Source organism: Mesoplodon bidens (genome assembly GCF_964165515.1).
Source record: "Mesoplodon bidens genome assembly, chromosome: 2".
Lineage (NCBI taxonomy): Eukaryota > Metazoa > Chordata > Mammalia > Artiodactyla > Ziphiidae > Mesoplodon > Mesoplodon bidens.
The window spans coordinates 2,051,531-2,072,017 of NC_138177.1; positions in this window are offsets into that span (position 1 = coordinate 2,051,531).

Sequence of the window (20,487 nt, forward strand, 5' to 3'; positions counted from 1 at the left end):
TGGATGGCTGGGTCCTCTCTCACTCACCCTCTGAGCGGTGGTCAGGGAGGGGTCAGAGAGGGGCGCGCAGGCTACCCATCTCAGCAGCGGGGGAAGGTGCCACAGGCAGAGGGAACCATGGGGTAAAGGCCATGAGCCTGGCACGTCCTTGGGGCCCACAGACCAGTGTGGCCTCAGTGCGGGGAGGAGAAGGTGCACACAGGTGGACACAGGTGGGCAGGGTGCGCTGTCCTGCGCAGCTCTGGGTGATGGTGGCAATGCTCTGTGTCTGTGCTGATCGAACCGGTTACGGCTAAATGAAGTAAGGAGCGGGGGCAGGATAAACCAGGAGTGTGGGATTAGCAGATACAAGCCACTATACATAAAATAGATAAACAATGAGGACCTACTGTCTAGCACAGGGAACTCTACTCAGTATCTTGTGATAACCTATAAGGAAAAACAATCTGAAAAAGAATAGATATATGTATAACTGAATCACTTTGCTGAACACCTGGAACACATTATAAATTAACTATACTTCAATTAAAAAAATTTTAAAATACATGTAAAAAAGTAAAAAAATTCAGCTCCTCAGACACACCAGCCACATTTCAGATGCCTCCATGTGTGAATACAGTGGCCAGCAGCACAGGATCGTGCCAGACCCTCTAGACCTCTGTCCGGGGTTTGAATCTTATTCTAAGAGGATTGAGAGGCCACTGAGAGGCCTGAAACGAGGGGCACAAGACCCTCCACCCCTGCCTCCTGCCACCCTTCAGCTCATCAATCCTGTTTATCCCTGCCGAGGAATTCCCCAACAATGAATGAATTCAGTGCCCTCTCCTGGGACACTTTGTGGCAGGTGCCTACCTGTGTTACAGTCCCCGTCACCTTCTTAGCTTGAGGCAGGGGCTGTGTGCTACTCGTTTCTCCTTCCCCACCGTCCACACCACTGGTACACACTGGGTGCTCAATAAATGCTTACTGTGTTCAACCGAGTCCACCCTCTTGCTCCAGAGCCAGGTCTCTGGGATAATGGACGCTGAGTGCAGCCTTTCTAAGCACTGATTTCTCTACACCTTTGTCTCACCACCTGCTGTCAGGGATACCCCGGGGCTGCACCCGTGGCCCCAGCCCATCCCCCCACGCCTCCAGGGAGCACAAGGGGCCTGCACTCGCACTTCCTGAGGGAGACCCACATCAGGAAGTCAGAATTCCCTCCCCGCCTGCCCTGGCCTGGTCATCCTGGGAGAAACCAATCTAGGAAGTCATCTTCCCAAGGATCTGAATGGATGGACTTTGTGCTGACCCCTCGCAGAATCCTGGACCCTCGCTGCCCTCAGGGGAATGGGATAGGAATGGACAGACCCTGGACCTGACTCCTGGCGTTACCTCACGCCACCCTAGGTGTGGGTGCCCGCAGCCCTGTCGCCCAGGGTCATTTTCCCCGGAGGGTCCAGAGGGGCCGCAGAGAGGCTCCCGGCCCCCACTGTGGGTACGGAGAACGGAGGGGCTGGGAACGGCAGGGGCCACGCCCCAAGCCCTTCGCGAGGACCTTGATTGGACGATGAGAGCACGTGACCGGGGCCCCCATGCCCGAGGCTGGGACAAGAGGGGCGCCTGTGCCCGTTCATGCGCCCCTGCTGTGCTCAGCCCGGATGAGGGGACAGGGCCGGCAGTGGAGGGAGAACGAGCGGAAGACTGGGTGCCGAGGCCTGGGGAGCAGGGGGGGCCTGGGTGAGTCCTAGGCGGCTGGGCCGGGGGGTCTAAGGGGCAAGGCCAGGGTGTGCGCCCCGTCTCCCAAAGCTCAGAACCTTTCAGAGCTGCAGTTCTGGTCTCCCTGGGTGCGGTGGGTGGGGCGGCGGCCCGGGAGGCTGGGAAGGTGATGAATAACCCAGCTGTGGTCCAGCCCGGCCCATCTGGCTGCTGTCAGCACTAGATCTGCTTGGGCCCCGCACCTCTGCCAACCCAAAATTCCAGTTCTGTGCTCCCCACGCTGGCAAACCCAGCACCTGCCTTTCCAGCTGCCCTGCCCCCTGGCCAGCAGTGATGTTTTGCAAACCTGCGATAGGACTTGGGGCGGAACCCCAGTCTCAGGATTGGGGGGCGGGGGCGGGGAGGCGCATGGCTATGCAGGACCGGAAGCCGCTGGAGCGCAGACTCCAGAGCCTTCCTAGGAGGCAGCTGGGAAACAACAACAGGGGCTTTGGGGGCCAGTGCTAGCTGTGTGACCTTGAACAAGCCACTTGACCTCTCTGTGCCTCAGCTTCCTCCTTTGTAACATGAGGTTAGTCACACCTACCTCCCAGGCTTCTTGTGACCATAAATATGTATAAACTATTTATGAAACATCTAGCCTGGTGCCTGGTATACTGCAGGAGCTTAATGATAATCGGAGCGTCCTTCCGTCCTCCGGCAGCACCTCCTGTCTACCTGTGCTCCCCTCCAGACCCTCCCTCCCCTGGTTCTGCTCCCCCCTCCACCTGCCCCGCCCCACCCCGTGTGACTCTGACCTCGGGGACCTCAGAACATCAGAGGTCGAGGGGGTCTCAGAGACCATCTGGTCAACCCCTTGCTTCATCCAAAGAGGCCCCTGAGAGCAGAGGGGCCTGGTGATCCAGCCTCACAAAGGCCTCCCACACCCGGGGGGCCGGGTCGCTGCTCCCTTTGGGGGACAGTGGGGCTGGGTGACAAGCCTGAGGGGAGTCTGAGGGCGGGGTCCTGTGCTGGGAGAATCGTGGCATTTGTGAGGTGGAGCTGCAGCCCCAGAACTGCTGTGGGAGGTGCAGGGCTGGCAGGCCTGGGATGTGAGCACCCCCCTGCCCCCGGCGGGCCCTGCACTGCCCTGGGTCTCACAGTCGCCAACCCCAGCCCTCACCGCTTCCTGATAATTGGATGCGTCATCCGCTGGCGCCCGCAGATAGGCAGCCACACCCAGGGCAGCTGGCACCCCGGCAGTGTTTCTGCTCTGAGCTGCTAGGCCGCAGCCTGCCAGGCCACGGATGGGGGCCGGGGGGAGCCAAGATGCTTGGGCCTGGGGCTGGGCTGAGACCCTGCCGGGAGGCAGAACCCGGTCTGCGTCGCCCCTCGCCTCGGCCCGGACTGCCCGTCTGGGTGCTTCTTATCAGGAGCCCCAGTAACAAGCAGGCCGGCGCCTCGGCACCTGTGCTCAGCGGGACCCTGGGCTGCAGGCTGCTCCCAAAGGGTCTGTCATCTCCCACTGACCCGGCCTGAGCGGGGAGCCACGGGCGGTCGCTTGTGGCCCGTCTGCCTGGCGGGGCTGCTGCTCTCGCCCTCCGCACTCAGCCCCATCACGGCCATGCCCCGCAGCCCAGCTCACACGCTGCCCCCTCCCCACAGGTGTCCTGAGCTGGACGTACCGCTGCCCCGGCACCTCGGGCCACTCAGCACGTCTTGCGTCCCCCAGCTCACTGTAAGGTCACCGGCAGGCCTGGGTATCACGATGGCTCGGCGAGCGTTCGCCCATGCAGCGACATTCCTTGTGTTCTCCTACGACGTCCTGCGGCCAGAGGCCTCTTTGGGCACTGGGTTGCCCCCCCACACCCTCCTTCCAGGAGGTACTGTCATCCCAGAGGCCCTGCTGGGGTTGGAGCTGGACCTGGGCCCGTTGTGACAAGGAGCCGGGGAGGAACTGGGGGCTCCCCAGACACCTTGACTCTCAAGCCATCTCCAGCCTTAGCTCTGCACTGGCCACCACGGCTGCAGAGGAAGCAGGGGGAGGGCCAGGCGGCCGGGCTCGTCTCACTCCTTCCCAAAGGCGCCTCTCCACACACTTCGCATCTGCCAGTGTCGGCCCCCTCCTGCCCCAAGGAGACCCTGGGCGGCCTGGCTTCTGTCACGGAGGATTCTGTACCCCACCCCACTGTCTTGGAAACTGGTGACTTCTGAACTCTGCGTAAGACAGATAAAACCATTCCAACTGCCCTCAGCTCAGAACTTGGGCTGGGGAGGGTGGGCAAAGTGACATAGAGACAAAACTTGAGGCCTTTTAGGACACAGGGAACGCTGGGGACCGCGGAACAGTGGAAGGCAAACGTGTGGTCCAGGATGAAGAGTTTTGTTCCTAGGCCTGCAAAGGGAGATCATAGGTGGCCCTCAGGAGTAGTACTTTTTGGATCACTGGCTGGCTTGGACAGTTTTTGCCTCTGCTCTTGTCTTTTTGCACATGCATTCATGACCCTGTTTCGTAGTTAGCTAGTTCTTTAGCCTACAAAATGGTTTCCTGTCCTGGTCTCTTGGGATCTGCCCATCAGTTTCCCGAGAGAAGTGTCCGCCCCCGTTAACGCCCCCATTGTGAGGATGGGGCCCAGAGGGGCTGCAGGACTCAGTGGCCGAGCTGAGTCTCAGGGGTCCTTCCTGCAACGCCGAGCCGAGGGCTTTCCCTCCACGTCCGCCCACCACACAGCACGGGACAGTCGGGTGGACAGAGCTGCTGAAACACACAGTCGTCGGGGGACACTGTGGCACCCCCCAAAAGAGAGGTGTCCATGACCTGACCACAGAACCCAGGAAGGGGACCTTATATGAGCAAAGGGTCCTTGCAGATGTAATTAAGGTAAGGATCTTGAGATGAGGTCACGCTGCGTTTTGGGTGGGCCCTGGAGCCCATGAAGAGTGTCCTTCCAGGAAAAGGCAGAGGGAGATGGAATCAGAGAAGAAGGCAGAGGGTGGGGCGGGGGGGTGCAGCCACAGCCCAGGACGCCAGGACCCCCAGAGGCTGGAGCACGGATCAGATTCCTCCGCAGAGCCTCCAGCAGGAACCAACCCTGCCCAGACCTTGATTGTGGAGTTTTGACCTCCAGACTGTGAGAGAAGGCATTGCTGGCGTTAAGACACCAAGTTTGTGGTGATGTGTGCGTCCACCCTGGAAAGCAGAGACACTAACTTCGAAACGCTCTCGGTCACCTGGCCTGAGCTGTCAGCCTCCCAGCAAGCCCATGGAGCACCTGGCTGGTGGGGGTGTGAGACCCAGGGCTGGCCCCTGGGGCCGGGGAGGGGCTCCGGGATGACACAGCCCCTCAGCAATGGCAGCACGCAGGGGCCAGCAGCTCCTGCCCAGCACTGGACGGCCAACCTCTCGCCCCTTGCCCTTTGCCACCGACTTTTTGTTTGGTTTCACTCGTACCCAGAAAAGAATATGCTCCAAGGGCTCGGGGGGAAAAGTAGCCACGGTGACGTCACCTCCCTGGGAGGAATTTACAAAGCCAGTTACACACCTTGGCCAGGAAGTCAGCCTCGTGGCCCCCCCACCCCACGGGTTGCCATGGCTTCATACATCCCGCTTAATGGGACATCTTTAGGTAGCTAATGCGGTGCAGCCACAATTAAACCCGACAAGCAAACATAATGGGGTACTGTCTGTTGATGGGCCTTTCACCCCGAGAGCTCCGGCAGTTTTATGCGTCCTGGGAGGCCCTGATGCCTCTTTTCAGGTGGGTAAACTGGGGTGCTTCTCTGGGAGGAAAGCCAGAGCAGGGCTCCAGTCCAGTTACTGATCTGTGATACTGGCCAAGAACTTGGTTCCCAAGGTCCATCCTCATGGTAGGATGGTCCACCAGGCTTCAACAGGAAGCTTGGTTTAGTTTAGTTCTGTTTTTTTCAGAAATTTCCTCAGGATTTGCTGGACCTTCTTACAGCCAGTCACACTGGGGCTCAGCTGGCTTGGCTTCATGAGCAGTGGGAGATGGATAGGAGAGGGGAGAATGGGTGTCAAGGGGCAAAGAGCACTGCCCTGGGGTCTTTGTCCCCCACACTGCCTGGTACGAAGCAGACGGCTGGGCCTGGCTTGGCCTCCAGCTTGCTGTGTGACTTTGGACAAGTCGTTGCCTCTTTGGGTTTCAGTTTCCTCGCTTGTGAAATGAGGGGTCTGGGGTAGATGCTCTAAGTCGGTGCTTCTCAAATCTGAACGTGTGTTGAATCACCTGGGAATCTCCTTACGATACAGGTTCTGTTTCAGCAGGTCCAGGGCTCTGCACTTCTGACCAGCAGCCCGGCGATGCCTGTGCTCAGACCGCGCTTAGAGTGACGGGTCTCAGGCCGGGTCGCTTGACTGATCCCTCCCACGTGCCATGGTCTCTCAGCCACCACCTTCCCCAGGGCGCTGTTTGAAGAACAGACAGGCTACTGGTATGAGAGCACTTTGTAGGCTGCAAAGTCCTGAACAAATGTATGTGTTGAAGACCCACAACAGTGTGATTAAGACTCAACGTTTGGAGACGAAGGCACCTCTCATCAGCTAACCACCTCTTGGGCAGACGCATCATTTCTTGGAGCCTGTGACATGGCGGTGATAGCACCCACCTGGAAGCCTTGTTACGAGGATTAAATAAAGCAAGATGGTTGAGGGCAGCACCCCACCGAAGGCGCCAGGCCACCAGCGCCCCTCTTGACTCCTGTCCCCTTTATGGATGGGGACGACCAGGGAGCTGCTGCGGCCACCCTCGCCCGTGCTTCCCCCTCTCGTCCTAGAGCCCAACCTGCCAGGTGATGGCATAACGGCCACCTGGTCCCCAGGGTCCCCCGAGTCCCACCCAGCTCCTCCCCTTTCCCTGCTGTCCTGGAGGGGGGGCCCACCTCCTTTCCAGGTCCCCTGAGTGTGTTGACTCCACCGGGAGCAGCTGGGGAGCCTGTGAGCTGGGCCTCAGCTGCTGAGGGGGTCGGGGCAGGAGGGAGGCGCAGGTCAGGGGGATCCGAGGTTCATTTCCCTTGGGAAACGGCCGCCTCGAGGTGCTTGGGCGGGCGTGGCTGTCAGTCTCCATGGCGATGCCGTTTGTGGGTGAAAGCGGGCAGGCAAGGCGGCGCCAGTGGATGCTGGAGGCAGGCTCAGAGCCCCCCACCGGCCAGCAAGGGCTTTTCCTTTCCCCACCCCGACCTCACGTCCGCCCTGCTCTCCCTCCATGAGCCCTGGTGGGGTGGCCACTGTGACAGCCCGGATGGCAGCGGGCAGCCCTCTAGGGACGCTGCCAGATGAAGACTCCCTCAACCCTTGCAGTGAAGTCTGGTTACGTGTAAACAGAACAATTACCCTAATGGCTGTTGGTGCTGATTCTCCCGTCAGCATTGGTCTGACAATGAGGGACGCCTGACTCAGCCCACTGGCCACAGAGAGCCTCCTGCAGGCCAGAGCCGAGCCCCTGGGGTGGGGGGTGCTCCGGGGACCTGGTGCCCAGCCCAGTCCTGTCTGAACCGCTGCTCCACGCTCCAGGCCAGGGGTCTCTGACCAAGACTAGGGTATCTCTCAGTTTCTAGGTATAAAGCTTTAGGTTTGTAGATGTGTAATGTTTACATAATATACTTAAATATACACACACACAAAAAGTAATCTACCTTATTGTCTATACCAAATTCCAGGGAACTCACTGGCCTGCGTTCTGATTCTGATCATGCTGCAGAACCAGTAGTAGGAAACAAACCAACTTGCCCATTTAAGGTAACTGGGGTGCTGGTTTATAACAATCTGTCTTGTATTCTTTCACAGTCACTTGGGTGAGTGATGAATTCAACATTGAAACTGCACATCGGGGCTGTTACTGCTTATCTCAAGGGTGCCCGAGGGCACCCTCCTGGTGTAGGAGAGTGGGGGTCTGCCCTCCGCCCTCTGTTTGCAGGTCCCCCTGCCCCATCCCAGGTGAGGCCCTGGGCCTGCTCCTAGGGGTGGCGGTGCCATCTCCCCGGCTGGCCAGGCGCCCCCCCACCTCAGCTCTCCTGGCCCCAAAGATGCCTGAGTCCTGGTCGTGACAAAACCTCCTTCCCAGCGTGGGCGTGTGGCACCCTGCACCCTCGTGGCTGCTTTGCCCGCTCCAGCTCCTTGGCAAATCTGCCAGGCAGCAGTCTCAGCCCCTCCTGCAGCTTCATGGGGGAGGGGCAGGACCTTGGCGAAGCCCCACATGCCTCAGCAAGGCCGTAGGGAGCTGGGGGACAAGAGCACGGGACCTCCTCTCCAGACACCTCATCCGCTCTGTCCCTTTGTGGATGTGGCCCCATGGGGACCACTGGGCTTTTCTGAGGGGCCTGCCGTTTGTGGGTCCATATACTAAGAAGCTAGGAGGGTGACTCCTCCATGGGAGCCCCACCAAACTCTCTGGGTGTTTCTACCCTTAACTTACACGTCTTCCCTCCCCTGAATGGAACCTGGTGGTGGTGGGGGGAGGGCAGAGCCCTCATGCCTCCCCTGCCCACCTGTGCCCACCCCGGGTCTCAGGAGTGTCTTCCTTCTCCTTCTGTTGGGTGGAAGGCTCTCTACGTCATCCCCTTTCTACATGGACAAGAAGTCTCCCAGATTAGTCTAATCACAGAGGAACTACAGGGAAAAGAATGAAAAAAAGCCTGGACCACATTAGGGGAGATTTGAAAGCCAGCCACCACTTTACACAGAAAACTCACAGCAGCCTGGGGGACAGAATCGGGCTAGGACTTGGAGCCAGAAGGACTGGTTTGTGTCCTGGCCCTGCTCCTGCCCAGCTCTGCTTTTCTGGACAGAAGAGCTTCTGCAAAGACAGGGATGTGGGAGCCGTTTGGGAAGACGGGGTGGGCGGGGGAGAGCCTGGGGAACTCCTAGGTGTCAGCACAGGATCACATGCAGATCAGGACCCTTGGAGCTCTGCTTGTTTGGGAATGAGCCCCTCCTCACATCAGTTCCTGGGATGTGGCAACAGTGGGGGTCCCGGGGCCTGTTCACAGGTTTGGCCACGGTGGACCAATCCAGGCGGAGTAACCCTGAAAGTGGGGCTGGGGTGCTCTGGGGGCTGGGGACCCACTTGTCAGCCACACTGCCCAGCAGGCAGAGAACGCCGGTGCAGAGACAGAAAGAGAGTGAGGTAGGGCCCCGGGGAGGAGAGGGGAGGAGGGCGGGGACCCCCAGCCCCGGGTTCCGGACGGAGGCCTTGCACTGCCCTCCTGTCTGGGATCCCTGATAACTGGGAAGGGGCTGTTCTGGGCAGGGGATGGGCCTGGTCCACGGGGAGTAAAAGCAGTGGTGACAGCGCCCCTGCAGCCAGGTGATTCCACTTGCTCTGGCTCACGTGAGCGCAGCCCTCAGGCTGCCAGCCAGTGTCCACCCGCTCCCAGACGCTTCCCGCGGACACTTCCCTGTGGATGAAACTCTGTGAACAATGAATTACGCTGGGACCCAGACGGGAGGGTCACGGGTACGAGAGAATCTGGCAGTGATGGGAAGAGGAACCAGGGGACCTGCTGGACCCTCCCCGTCCCCAGAGCCTCTCTTTCCAAGGGAACGGCCCTGCCGGTGGTGTCAGCGAGGCAGACGTGGGTTAGAACCCCGCCCCTGGGGCTCCCTGGAGCTGCTGCCCCCAGGCTTCTCCCAGAGATGGCCGGCTGCCCAGGAGGGGGTCCTGGACCAGCAGGAAGAGTGAATCTCCCGGGCACAGCCCCCCGGACTCGGGAAGACTGGTCACCTCCACGTGCTCCTCCAGCCCGGTTGTCTGTCACCAGTCAGGTCTCCATCCTGGCCAGTGGTCCTTAAACTAGAGGGCATGAGAACCATTTGCGTGCTTCTCTTAAAAGGCACACTTTAGGGACCCACCCAAGTCCGGGGCGAGGCCGAGGAACCCGAATTTTTAAAGAACATGACAGGTCCAGCTAATCTGTGGGGTTGCATTTTAAAAATCGTGATAAAATATACATAACAAAAATTTGACCATTTTAGCAATTTTTAAGTGCACAGTTCAATGGCATTAAGTGCATCAAGTGTTCTACGACCATCACCACCATCCGTCCCCAGAACCGTTTCATCTTCTCAAACAGAAACTCTGTACCTATTAAAAAAAAAAAAAAATCCCTACCCCCCCACCCCCAACCCCTGGCACCCACTCTTCTACTTTCTGTCTCTATTTGTGTGTGTGTGTGTGGTACGTGGGCCTCTCACTGTTGTGGCCTCTCCCGCTGCGGAGCACAGGCTCCGGACGCGCAGGCTCAGCGGCCATGGTTCACGGGCCCAGCCGCTCCGCAGCATGTAGGATCCTCCCGGACTGGGGCACGAACCCGTGTCCCCTGCATCAGCGGGTGGACTCTCAACCACTGCGCCACCAGGGAAGCCCCCGCCCGCACTTCTTGAAGGCCAACTTGGGAGGCGGCAGCAGGAGAAGCAAGGCTTTGGGGGGACGGGGTGGTCTGTGTTCCTGTCTGGGACGTTCACCTATGTCCTTGGACTAGTTACCTAACTTCTCTGTACTTCAATATTCTCATCTGTGAAAAGAAACTGATGAAAACCAACTTGTAGGATAGCTTTGAGAGGATTAAGAGGGAAGATGAACACCAAGTGCCCAGCACAGAGTAGGTGTTTATTAAACGCTGCTAGTGTTGGTGTTCAAGAAAACTTTCCCTAACAGGTTGGATGCGAGGTGTGGGAGCTTCTCAAACAAACTCCGCACCCAGAGGAGATGGGAAAAACAAAACCCCCTCCCCAACTGAAATAAGCTCAAGCTTTTTTGCTCCTGTAAATTTAGTGTCAGGTGAATTCTTGGAATTCAGCAAGTTATGTTTTCTGAGTAACCTCAATTTCTCTTGTGCAATTTAAACACATTTGCCTTGCTTTGCCCTCCATAAGCTCCCAGAACAGCTGTGGAGAGTCCTCTATAAGTATAAAAGTGTCTCTCAGGGCTTGAGAACTTGGTTCAGCCCCGACCTGTGGTCACTGGAGTTAGAACTCAGACAGCCCCTGCATGTGGCATGCCCAACAGGGAGCCGAGGAGGGTGAAGAACGGCTCTTGTCCTCGGGACGCCGAAGGCATGAGGGCAAGACTTACATGCATGAGGCAATCCGGGCAACAGTACAAGACAGATGTGACTCATCGGCTTTATATCACAGCTAATGGAGGGTGTGGATGGGGCCGTCGTGTCAGCATAAGCAGTATGGAAAAGAAATAGCACAGCAACTCTGCAAATATGCTGTGGGTGCAGGGAGGCGGTGTGTGTGGGGAGGTGTGCAGGGGGAGGAGCAAAGCGTGAAAGAGATGGGGGAAGAGTCCAGTCTGGAGGAAAACCTGAGTGGAAAACAGAAGCAGATTCCTCCCTAGTGCATCCTGTTTTAGAGGAGTGTTATTACAATATTCAAAGGCTGGATAATAAAACTGAATGGGATAAAAAGAGATTGCAGGGTCAGGAAGACAAACTGAGAACTAGCGACCGTTACTAACCCAATAAATGATTTAGAAACAACAACAAACAAGGCTAAAAATAGAATGGCACAAAGGAGAGGCTTGAAACTGTCACAATCAATGCAGAGAAAAGCAATTAGAGAGACAAAAATAAATAAATAAAGATCGGCTAATGTAAGAATAATTAATATCCTTAAAGTAGAGAACCATACAAATGAAATAGAAAAGATATTTGGGGATATTGTACAGAAAAGGCTGCCCTTAAATAAAGGATGGACTGAATTTACCAATGGAAAGGACACCAGGAATAATCCCAGAAAAAAATAGAGAGTTGGTCAACACAGTGACGTAACCTGTTTAAGTTACCGAACTTCAAAGCATGAAGAATTTTTCAGGCGTCCAGGCAGAGAAAAAACAAGTCATTACAAGAAGGAAACTCAGGATAGCCTCAGATTTCCCCACTTCCAACACCAGGAGACCATGAAGAAATGTCCACAACACACGGAGGGAAGGAAAGCGTGGCCGAAGTCTAAAGTCAGCAGAGGGACCCTCAGACATGAGAACCTTGTCTTGGAAATACCATCCAACAATAAAAGGCAGAAAACTGGAGTGACTCAAGCTGAGGAACCCAGAGAAGAAGGGCTGGTGGTGAGCGGTGCATCCATTTCCACGCAGAGCAGAATAGGAGCACTTAAAATGCCCAACACGGGCTTCCCTGGTGGCGCAGTGGTTGAGAACCTGCCTGCTAATGCAGGGGTCACGGGTTCGAGCCCTGGTCAGGGAAGATCCCACATGCCGCGGTGCAACTGGGCCCGTGAGCCACAACTACTGAGCCTGCGTGTCTGGAGCCTGTGCTCCGCAGCAAGAGAGGCCGTGATAGTGAGAGGCCCACGCACCGCGATGAAGAGTGGCCCCCCCTCGCCACAACTAGAGAAAGCCCTCACTCAGAAACAAAGACCCAACACAGCTAAAATAAAATAAATAAATAAATGAATGAATGAATGAATAAAAGCCAAGCATTTGAAGCCCTTTAAAAAAAATTTTTTTTAAATAAAAAATAAAAAAAATAAAAAAATAATAAAAATAATAATAAAAAAAAGAACAAAAATCAGGATGTGGAAGAAGGGAAGGGATGGAGTGCAGGGGTCAGCGCACCGTCTACAATAATAGCATAACTCAAAAACACTGACAACTACAGGCTTTGAAAACGAGTTCAAAAATAATTTATTTCCTTGTCTATAGAGGGATCTTATAGGTACAGATGTCTCTTGTGGTTATGAATCATTTATCCAAGGTCAAATAATGCCTTCAGCTTTCCTTTTCTTTTTCTATCATATGTAAGCACAGGTAAACTTAACCTTTTCACATTTTCAAAGGATGTAATGTGATCCCATTCTTATACCATTATTTCTGTTTGTCTATCATCTGTCTACCATATTATCTGTCTTTATGCTTAGACATGTGCCAAGACTGATGTTCAGCAAATATTTATGTTGGTTATTTCTGGGTGGTGGGATCTGGGGTGTTTTATTACTTTCTCCTTTGTGGATTTCTGTGCTATTTTGATTTTTATGATAAGCATGTACCATGTTGACAAAAACCATCAAAATCACTACTTAGACACATTAAAGGAAAAGTTAACGTCAGAGGCAAGACAGCAGAAGCAAGAAGAACTACAATCCTGAGCCTGTGGAATGAAAACCACATTCACAGAAAGATAGACAAAATGAAAAGGCAGAGGACCATGTACCAGATGAAGGAACAAGATAAAACACAGAAAAAGAAGTAAACGAAGTGGAGATAGGCAACATTCCAGAGAAAGAATTCAGAATAATGACAGTGAAGATGATCCAGGACCTCGGAAAAAGAATGGAGGCAAAGATCGAGAAGATGCAAGAAATGTTTAACAAAGATCTAGAAGAATTAAGGAACAAACAAACAGAGATGAACAATACAATAACTGAAATGAAAAATACACTAGAAGGAATCAATAGCAGAATAACTGAGGCAGAAGAACAGATAAGTGACCTGGAAGACAGAACAGTGGAATTCACTGCCATGGAACAGAATAAAGAAAAAAGAATGAAAAGAGATGAAGACAGCCTAAGAGCCCTCTGGGACAACATTAAACACACCAACATTCGCATTATAGGGGTCCCAGAAGGAGAAGAGAGAGAGAAGGGACCTGAGAAAATATCTGAAGAGATTATAGTCGAAAACTTCCCTAACATGGGAAAGGGAATGGCCACCCAAGTCCAGGAAGCACAGCGAGTCCCAGGCAGGATAAACCCAAGGAGAAACACGCCAAGACACATAGTAATCAAACTGACAAAAATCAAGGACAAAGAAAAATTATTAAAAGCAACAAGGGAAAAACGACAAATAACATACAAGGGAACTCCCATAAGGTTAACAACTGATTTCTCAGCAGAAATTCTACAAGCCAGAAGGGAGTGGCATGATATATTTAAAGTGATGAAAGGGAAGAACCTACAACCAAGATTACTCTACCCAGCAAGGATCTCATTCAGATTCGATGGAGAAAGCAAAAGCTTTACAGACAAGCGAAAGCTAAGAGAATTCAGCACCACCAAACCAGCTCTACAACAAATGCTAAAGGAAATTCTTTCGGTGGGAAACACAAGAGAAGAAAAGGAACTACAAAAGCAAACCCAAAACAATTAAGAAAATGGTAATAGGAAAATACATATCAATAATTACCTTAAATGTGAATGGATTAAATGCTCCAACCAAAAGACACAGGCTCGCTGAATGGATACAAAAACAAGACCCATATATATGTTGTCTACCAGAGACCCACTTCAGACCAAGGGACACATAGAGGCTGAAAGTGAGGGGATGGAGAAAGATATTCCATGCAAATGGAAATCAAAAGAAAGCTGGAGTAACAATACTCATATCAGATAAAATAGACTTTAAAATAAAGAATGTTACAAGAGATAAGGAAGGTCACTACCTAATGATCAAGGAATCAATCCAAGAAGGAGATATAACAATTATAAATATATATGCACCCAACATAGGAGCACCTCAATACATAAGGCAAATGCTAACAGCTATAAAAGAGGAAATCGACAGTAACACAAAAATAGTGGGAGACTTTAACACCTCACTTAAACCAATGGACAGATCATCCAGACAGAAAATTAATAAGGAAACACAAGCTTTAAATGACACAATAGACCGGATAGACTTAATTGATATTTATAGGACATTCCATCCAAAAACGGCAGATTACACTTTCTTCTCAAGTGCACATGGAACATTCTCCAGTATAGATCACATCTTGGGTCACAAATCAAGCCTCAGTAAATTTAAGAAAATAGAAATCATATCAAGCATCTTTTCCAACCACAATGCTATGAGATTAGAAATAAATGAAAGGGGGAAAAAAAAGGTAAAAAACACAAACACATGGAGGCTAAACAATATGTTACTAAATAACCAAGAGATCCCTGAAAGAGGAAATCAAAAAATACGTAGAGACAAATGACAACAAAAACACAATGATCCAAAACCTATGGGATGCAGCAAAAGCAATTCTAAGAGGGAAGTTTACAGCAATACAATCCTACCTCAAGAAACAAGAAAAATCTCAAATAAACAACCTAACCTTACACCTAAAGGAACTAGAGAAAGAAGAACAAACAAAACCCAAAGTTAGTAGAAGGAAAGAAATCATAAAGATCAGAACAGAAATAAATGAAATAGAAAGAAAGAAAACAATAGCTAAGATGAATAAAACTAAAAGCTGGTTCTTTGAGAAGATAAACAAAATTGATAAACCCTTAGCCAGACTCATCAAAAAAAGAGGGAGAGGACTCAAATCAATAAAATTAGAAATGAAAAAGGAGAAGTTACAACAGACACCACAGAAATATAAAGCATCCTAAGAGACTACTGAGAGCAGCTCTATGCCAATAAAATGGACAACCTGGAAGAAATGGACAAATTCTTAGGAAAGCATAACCTTCCATGACTGAACCAGGAAGAAATAAAATATGAACAGACCAATCACAAGTAATGAAATTGAAACAGTGATTAAAGATCTTCCAACAAACAAAAGTCCAGGACCAGATGGCTTCACAGGTGAATTCTATCAAAGATTTAGAGAAGAGCTAACACACTTCCTTCTCAAACTCTTCCAAAAAACTGCAGAGGAAGGAACACTCCCAAACTCCTTCTACGAGGCCACCATCACCCTGATACCAAAACCAGACAAAGATACTGCAAAAAAAGAAAATTACAGACCAATATCACTGATGAACATAGATGCAAAAATCCTCAACAAAATACTAGCAAACAGAATCCAACAACACATTAAAAGGATCATACACCATGATCAAGTGGGATTTATCCCAGGGATGCAAGGATCCTTCAATATACGCAAATCAATCAATCTGATACACCATATTAACAAACTGAAGAAGAAAAACCATATGATCATCTCAGTAGATTCAGAAAAAGCTTTTGACAAAATTCAACACCCATTTATAATAAAAACTCTCCAGAAAGTGGGCAAAGAGGGAACCTACCTCAACATAATAAAGGCCATATACAACAAACCCACAGCAAACATCATTCTCAATGGTGAAAAACTAAAAGCATTTCCTCTAAGATCAGGAACAAGACAAGGATGTCCACTCTCGCCACTATTATTCAACATAGTTTTGGAAGTCCTAGCCACGGTGATCAGAGAAGAAAAAGAAATAAAAGGAATCCAAATTGGAAAAGAGGAAGTAAAACTGTCACTGTTTACAAATGACATGATACCATATGTAGAGAATCCTAAAGATATCACCAGAAAACTACTAGAAGTCATCAATGAATTTGATAAAGTTGCAGGATACAAAATTAATGCACAGAAATCTCTTGCATTCCTATACACTAACAACGAAAGATCAGAAAGAGAAATTAAGAAAACAAACCCATTCCCCATTGCAACAAAAAGAATAAAATATCTAGGAATAAACCTAAATAAGGAGATAAAAGACCTGTACTCAGAAAACTATAAGACACTGATGAAAGAAATCAAAGATGACACAAACAGATGGAGAGATATATCATGTTCCTGGATTAGAATAATCAATATTGTGAAAATGACTATACTACCCAAAGCAATCTACAGATTCAATGCAATTCTTATCAAATTACCAATGGCATGCAGAACTGGAACAAAAACTCTTAAGATTTGAATGGAGACACAAAAGACCCTGAATAGCCAAAACAAGCTTGAGGGAAAAAAACGGAGCTGGAGGAATCAGACTCCCTGACTTCAGACTATACCGCAAAGCTATAGTAATCAAGACAATATGGTACTGGCATAACAGAAATAGATCAATGGAACAGGATAGAAAGCCCAGAGGTAAACCCATGCACCCATGGTCAACTAATCTATGACAAAGAAGGAAAGGATATACAGTGGAGAAAAGACGGTCTGTTCAATAGTTGTGCTGGGAAATTAGAACACTCCCTAACACCATACACAAAAATAAGCTCAAAATGGGTGAAAGACCTAAATGTAAGACCAGACACTATAAAACTCTTAGAGGAAAACATAGAAGAACACTCTTTGACATAAATCACAGCAAGATCCTTTTTGACCCACCTCCCAGAGTAATGGAAATAAAAACAAAAATAAACAAATGGGACCTAATGAAACTTAAAAGCTTTTGCACAGCAAAGGAAACCATAAACAAGATGAAAAGACAACCCTCAGAATGGGAGAAAATATTTGCAAACGAATCAACTGACAGAGGATTAATCTCCAAAATACATAAACAGCTCATGCAGCTCAATATTAAAAAAACAAACAACCCAATCCAGAAATGGGCAGAAGACCTACATAGACATTTCAGCAAAGAAGACATACAGATGGCCAAGAGGTGCATGAAAAGCTGCTCAACATCACTAATTATTAGAGAAATGCAAATCAAAACTACCATGGGGTATCACCTCACACCAGTTAGAATGGGCCTCATCAGAAAATCTACAAACAACAAATGCTGGAGAGGGTGTGGAGAAAAGGGAACCCTCTTGCACTGTTGGTTGGAATGTAAATTGATACAGCCACTATGGAGAACAGTATGGAGGTTCCTCAAAAAACTACAGATAGAACTACCATACAACCCAGCAATCCCACTACTGGGCATATACCCTGAGAAAACCATAATTCAAAAAGACACAAGCACCCAATGTTCATTGCAGCACTATTTACAATAGCCAGGTCATGGAAGCATCCTAAACGCCCATCAACAGACAAATGGATAAAGAAGTTGTGGTACATCTATACAACGGAATATTACTCAGCCATAAAAAGGAACGAAATTGGGTCATTTGTAGAGACGTGGATGGACCTAGAGACTGTCACACAGAGTGAAGTAAGTCGGAAAGAGAAAAACAAATATCGTATATTAATGCATATATGTGACATCTAGAAAAATGGTACAGATGAAACCGGTTTGCAAGGGAGAAATAGAGACAGATGTGGAGAACAAACGTATGGACACCAAGGGGGGAAAGCGGGGAGCGGGGTGGTGGTGGTGGGATGAATTGGGAGATTGGGATTGACATGTATACACTAATATGTATAAAATAGATAACTAATAAGAACCTGCTGTATAATAAATAAATAAATAAAAATTTAAAAAAATCAGTGAGTGTAGCTGAAATCAGTCCTGGAGCAGAAGGGGCTCTGTGGTGGGCGTGGCCCCCTTCCTGGGCTCAGCCTGCCTCTGATGACAGGGTGAGCGGACACAGGAGAGGCTTCTTGGGGGAGACGGGTTGAGTTGGACCTTGAAGACAGGCAGGCTTGGAGAGCATCTGTTTTGCCAGGCGTTCAACCTGGCAAAATGGATTTAACCCTCCTAGGTTAAGACAGATTTAACCTTCCCAGGTCCGTGGGGTGGGTGGTGTCACCCCATTTTATGGGTGAGGAAACTGAGGCCAGAGAGAGACAGCAAGAGCAGAGCATGGCACAGCACCAACCACGGGAGCTGGTGAGTCCAGGAAGCCGCCCGCCGTGCTCTGAGCGGTGTCCCGCGCAGGAGATGAGCAGGACTCTGAGGGCGTGTGTTCCAGGCTGAGGCAGGAAGTTCCCTCACGAAGGCTCTGAGGACGGACCTGTGAGCACAGCAGGGACGCCCTGGGCCTGGAGCGGGCGAGCGAGGCTGCACAGGGAGGGGATGATGGTCTGGGCCGCCCCACGTCACGCAGAGCCCGGCTCCCACAGCAGAGGGCCGTGGTGGGTTAGGCCCTGTGCAGACCCCCAGGCCCCGAGACCAGGAAGGCTGAAGCCACAGAGCAGCACGGTCCCAGTGGTGCCCACGGCCGCCTGCCCTGCAGGGCGGGGACACGCCGCTCTCGGCCGGGCCATGCGCGCAGAGGTCAGAAACGGCTCCTTTGCCCCCACAAACTCATTACTTACACAGTGAGTAGCAGTCACATGGTCTCCGGCTTCCTCATCCTCCTCAGAGCCTGAGGCCTTGGGACCCACAGCCCCTGGGCTCTGTTTTGGACCAGGTGCCTGGCTGTATCTGGGCTTCACCAGCCCAGTGGAAAGTGGTCACCGCCTGGATAGCAGAACGGCCACCGCACAAGAGACTGGCCCCGAGTCCAGCCCTGAGACGTGCTGCTGGGTGGCCTTGGTGAAGCCGGTCAGCCTTCCCGCCGTCAAGGCCCAGACCCACAGAGGGACCCAGGACACCTTCTGAGAACATCAGCCCTGCCTACACCCTCACGTGGGCCTCAGAAGCTCCTCCCTCCCCTCCTCGCAGATGGAATTCCCGATCCACACTCCACCCTCCAGGACTCAGACACCACCCCATGGGACAAGCTGGGGGTTAAGAGTACAGGCTTTGAAATCCCATAAATTTTATTTGAATCATGGCTCTGCCACTCAGCAGCCTTGTGACCCAGGCTGAGTCACTAACCTCTTGGAGCCCCTCAGACATAAGACGGAGATAATATTATCCACCTGTATGTCTGTCACAAGGATTAAATGGTGCAAACAGAGCACCTGCACACAACCGAGGCCCTTCCTGCTGGTCCCGACCTCCGGGTCACATCCGCTGGCATCCTGATTGGGGCTCAGCTGGTGCCTTGGGCAGGCAGGTGCCTTCCTTGGGCCATCTCTTCAGCAGTGCCGACAGCCTAGTACAATGGTCGACCCCACCACAGGCCCCGGAAGAGGGCAGGGCAGGCTGTGGGCTGGACCGGGCCTGGGCCTCCAGAGTGCGCCGGGCACCGAGACACGCCTTGCGATCATGGCTGTCCAACAAGCATAATGAGATCCACACGCGCAATTTAAATCCTCCAGCAATTGCATTTAAAGAAGTAAAAAGAGGGACATCCCTGATGGCGCAGTCGTTAAAAATCCGGCTGCCAATGCGGGGAACACGGGTTTAGAGCCCTGGTCCGGGAAGATCCCACATGCCGTGGAGCAACTAAGCCCGTGCGCCACAGCCCGTGCTCCGCAACTACTGAGCCTGTGCTCTAGAACCCGCAAGCCACAACTACTGAGCCCGTGTGCCACAACTACTGAAGCCCACGCGCCTACAGCCCGTGCTCTACAACAAGAGAAGCCACAGCAGTGAGAAGCCCGCGCACCACAAGGAAGAGTAGCCCCCACTCGCCGCAACTAGAGAAAGCCGGCACGCAGCAAAGAAGGCCCAGCGCAGCCAAAAATAAATAAATTAATTTTAAAAAAAAGAAGTAAAAAGAAACAGGTGAAATTAAATTTAATAACATTTTATTTAACACAGTATATCCAAAATATTATCATTTCAACATGTAACTAGTATAAAAATTATTGCGATATCTTAGGGCTTCCCTGGTGGTGCAGTGGTTGAGAGTCCGCCTGCCGATGCAGGAGACATGGGTTCGTGCCCCAGTCCGGGAAGATCCCACATGCCGTGGAGCGGCTGGGCCCGTGAGCCATGGCTGCTGAGCCTGCGCGCCCGGAGCCTGTGCTCCACAACGGGAGAGGCCACAGCAGTGAGAGGCCCGCGTACAAAAAAAAAAAAAAAAAAAAAAAAAATTATTGCGATATTTTGACATTCCTTTTTTCCTACGCCATGTTTGACATCCGTGCTCTACAGGCAGGTGTGGTATTAACAGGTTTTCAAGATACAGACACTGAGAGTATTTGGTGAGAAGCGTGGGGTGTGGGCCCAGGAAACAGTAAAATGTGACTCCCCTCCCTCCTCCCTTCCCCCTCCCCCTCCCTCCTCCCCTCCCTCCTCCCCTCCCTCCTCCTCCTCCCCTCTTCCCCTCCCTCCTCCCCTCCCTCCTCCTCCTCCCTCCTCCCCTCCTCCTCCCTCCTCCCCTCCCTCCTCCCTCCTCCTCCCTC